This window comes from Austrofundulus limnaeus, unplaced genomic scaffold (genome assembly GCF_001266775.1).
Source record: "Austrofundulus limnaeus strain Quisiro unplaced genomic scaffold, Austrofundulus_limnaeus-1.0 Scaffold185, whole genome shotgun sequence".
NCBI classification, from domain to species: domain Eukaryota; kingdom Metazoa; phylum Chordata; class Actinopteri; order Cyprinodontiformes; family Rivulidae; genus Austrofundulus; species Austrofundulus limnaeus.
This window is the reverse complement of record NW_013952587.1, coordinates 469197-473304: the sequence shown is the minus strand read 5'-3', so window position 1 is coordinate 473304 and position 4108 is coordinate 469197. Positions and strand designations below refer to the sequence as shown.

At 39.3% G+C, this 4108-nt stretch overlaps 1 protein-coding gene across 2 annotated transcripts in view; it reads right to left on the bottom strand.

Annotated features, from left to right (window-relative positions):
* Positions 1-4108, bottom strand: part of ca10a (carbonic anhydrase Xa) — a 617460-nt gene that overhangs the window by 537217 nt on the left and 76135 nt on the right. The window lies entirely within an intron of this gene.

Sequence of the window (4108 nt, the reverse complement as noted above, 5' to 3'; positions counted from 1 at the left end):
GGAAAATTAATTTGAAGCTGTGTTTTTTTAATTTTTTTATAAAAATCGTTAGATTACTCTAAAGCAAAATGAGGGAAAATCTGTGTCAATTACAGTCATTCTGTTCACGTGAGCAGCTGTCAGTCAGCACCTGTCATCCTCCAGACGCACGAAGGAGCGTGTCTGAACCAATCACTTTTGTTGGCATTGATCAGCTGACTGATTTAAATACATCTTAACATTCATGAGGTACTTTACATTGACTGTTTATGGTTGAGTGTGGGCGTGTAGAGGGTAGAACCTGAGGAGGACCTCGTGCGAAAACTCTGACGTGCGGCTGTGATTTATTTGCGCAGAAACATGCATACGCACTGTTTTATAAATCTGAAATTATTTTTGGCGTATGCCATTTTCACCTTTTGGCCGTACGTTCACTTTTAGTATGGTTTCCACACAATCCTTTATAAATGAGACCCCAGATGAGAAAATAGCTTTAAAATATTCTAAAAGTTGGGTTTGGCGGAGAGAAAACAAATAATGGATCTCTGCTGCACTTTACTTTTTTTATTCTATAAACTGAAAGTTTACAAAACAGGTACCAAAAACACTGCACTTGGCGTGCTAACTGGAACTTTTTGTTACTTCTTACTTAAAAAATCTGAAACATTTTACTGGCACCATATAGAGACATTTTCTGCTCTCACTGCATAAACTGCAGCAGGGATTGTGCAATCCAAGTGGAGACAGAGGGTAGTTGAAAGGATTGCGTAATCTGGAGGCGGAGCTTGATTTGCCTCCTAGTCCCTCTCATCCTGTATTTGAACAGGAAATGAGAAAATTCAGTGATTTTGAATAAGAAAAATATTTTTAAAAAGTTTAAGTCAAAGAGAAGATGCATTTATAGAATAAAGCACTGTATACAGTATATGTGACATTTTATTGTGTTTAATATTGTTTTTCTTTTAACTTTCCATGGCAGGTGAACCAGTGGCCAAGCATCACTGCATTACACCAATATTTATAAAGAATTACTTCTGTAAGGTTTTCAAGAAGCACCTGCAGCCAGATGTAACATGACAGTCTGTGAAACAGCACTGATTATGGAAATGTTTATAAGGTATAAGATCACACTTCTCACATCCTCAGGAGACTTTACTCCAGGGTGTCAGAAGGGAGGCTCCAATCGATCATTGAACCTCAGATTCAAGGGGAGCAGTGTGACTTTTGTTCTGGTCATGGAACAGTGGACCAGATCTTTACTCTTGCTGAGTTGCTAAAAGGGTCATAAGAGTTTGCATCTCCAGTCTGCATGTGGACCTGGAGGCATTCTGTAAGGGGCGCTGCAGGAGTATGGGTATTCAGGGCTATACAGTCTGTATAATCAAATGTGTTTATGGACATCATCTCAATGTGCAGTTAGGTGGAGGACAGGGTGTGGTTTAGGAACCACAGGGTCACAGCTATTCTTTATGGAGAGGATGTGGTTCTATTGGTGTTTACAGGCCAAGACATTGTTTCTGAGTGATGGCAGGATGGAGTGGGAGCTGGATCGACAGATTGGGGCCTCATCCTCAGTAATGAGGGCGTTGCTTTGATCAGTCATGGTGAAGAAAGAGCTGAGTCGAAAGGCAAAGCTCTGGATTTACTGGTCTGTCTAAGCTCCAACCCTCACCTAAAGACATGAAGTGTGGATCATAATTGAAAGAACAAGATCCTGGATACAAGAAGCTGAAATGAGCCTTCTTTGTAGCTCAGCCTTAGAGATAGGGTGAGGGGCTCCATCATCCGGGGGGTGCTCTGTGTAGAGCCGCTGCTCTTCCACACCGAAAAGAGTCAGTTGAGGTAGTTCGGGCATCTGATTCAGATGCCTCCTGGACGCTTATCTTCCCTTTAGAGGTTTTCCAGACATGTCCCACTGGTAGGAGGCACTGGAGAAGACCCAGGGCTCGCTGGAGGGATAATGTATCCTCTCTGGCATGGAAACATCTTAGGGTCTCCCAAGTTGAGCTGAAAAGTGCCCTTGGGGGGAGATGTTTGAGTTTCTCTCTAGATCTGTTGCCTCTGCGACCCGACTACAGATAATTGGCAGAAAATGGAGATTGCATAAATAAACCAAAAATCTTTGAGATTATAATTAATGTAAGACAGCAGAAAGACTGCCTCAGCTGGATCGAGGAGATAACAGCTAGTCTGAGCGGGGCCAAGTCCAAAGTGAATTTCACTTTGGATTCCACAATAATCCAGCAAGTGAAGGAAGCAAAGCAGCAAAACTGTATGTATTGCCACAAAAAATATTTAGAAAGTTAAAAACTTTACAAAGGATATTTGCTTTTTCTGTGAAATTGCAGAGGTTTCAACTATTTATTTATTATTTAGGATCTAAGAAAAAAAATCTGCAAATAAACAAGTCCGCTAACTAATTAATAAACCTACTGAATTCGTGTCATGTTCACATTAGTTTAGTTAAGTTCAGAACAAAGTCAAAGCAGAGTCTACAGAAACCACTGAACTGTTTTAACCAGCGTGAGTGAACAAGTTACTCTAAATTAGTCCGATTTATGTTTTAACTGATGATTTATCAACTTTTTCAAGATGTTCAATTGTCTTTACAGTTTTTTTCTTTAAATTTTACCCTAAATCAGGTTGTTAAACTCAGTCACTCAGAGGTTAAATTTGAAACAGTTCAAGCTGAGTTTCAAACTTGATCAATATTTATTGAAAAAGATGATACAAACTAACTTTTTCAGATTTATGTTAAATTAATTAGACAGATATATGATATTCTCCCTACACTTTTATACATAATTCAAAACAAACACGGCTTATTGATTAAACTTTAAAAAATGAGCCATAAATCCATTTTCTGAAGGCTCCCTTGGTTTCTCCAGTTTTTCACTCATTTCTAATGAAATCATTTTATCATGAATCCTGAAAACAACAACAAAACATCCTGAAGAAAAGGTTCTCTGATAATAAGAAAAGTAACAAGAAACCAGACTTGGTTGTGTTTCGATGCACATAAACCAGGACAGGAAACTCCATCTGTTCTTGGTTCCAGTCAGCTTATAGGTGTTGTTTCTGCATCTGATGTGTTACTGACCAACTCTAATTTCACTTGGTGTCAAATATGCTCCTTGTTTTTAGCAAAATCTGTTGAAAACCACTTGGCTGCATCTCTGACATGATGATCAGACAGTTCCTTCTGTAAAAACTAAAGGTTCAGCACATCAGGATGGTTCATTCATCCAGAATTCCTGATTTAAACAGAAACTTTTCAGCTCAGAACTCTGTGATTTATCAGTCTGCTTTCCATAAACTCATAAACTTCTTCACACAACTCAGAGCATTAGTTCGGTCTTTTTCTTTGACTTACTTATTGCACTTCTGTTACTAATTTATCACAAAATATTTGGTTATTTGAATTGAGCGTGTTTGAGTAAACTACCTGAGCCTTGCTATAAACTAATGACGGGGCTGAAATGTATCTTCTGTCTAACAAAATACAACCTGTGGTTTGTTATATAACTGAGGTATCAGGCTCTAGGTTCCCCTGTGTTTTCTGTAGTATGTGTTGTAAAGGGTGCATGTACTGTTTACACATCAGCCAGTTTCAACACATATTTGTTGTGTCACAGGTCAGATAAAACATTATGGGACATATCTAGACACAGTTTGAGTTTTCAGTCTTGCTGCTGGTCAGGCTTGGTCACCTCTTTCTGTACTGAACTTACAATATGAGTAAAGTGCTTCGTCTCATTAACAAACTGTACCTAATAAGCACAGATCTTATGAGCTCATGAAATAAGTCTTATTTTAGCCTCTTCACACTTCCACTGTTCCACTGACAGCTGGAGGTTTGGAGACGCCAACTCAACCATATCATCTGCAAAAAGGTAAAGAAGAGACTTTGAGGTTCTTCGACTGCATTCTCCTCACCACACCTTTATCCCAAGCCACGACGAGAGGCTCTGGCAAAGCAGACACAACCAGATCCACAAGCGCTCCTGGCAGAAAATGCTCTGGCAGCAAAACATTCTTACCTTTGCAATAAAAGAGGATATATATGTACACACACACACACACACACACACACACACACACACACACACACACACACACACACACACAC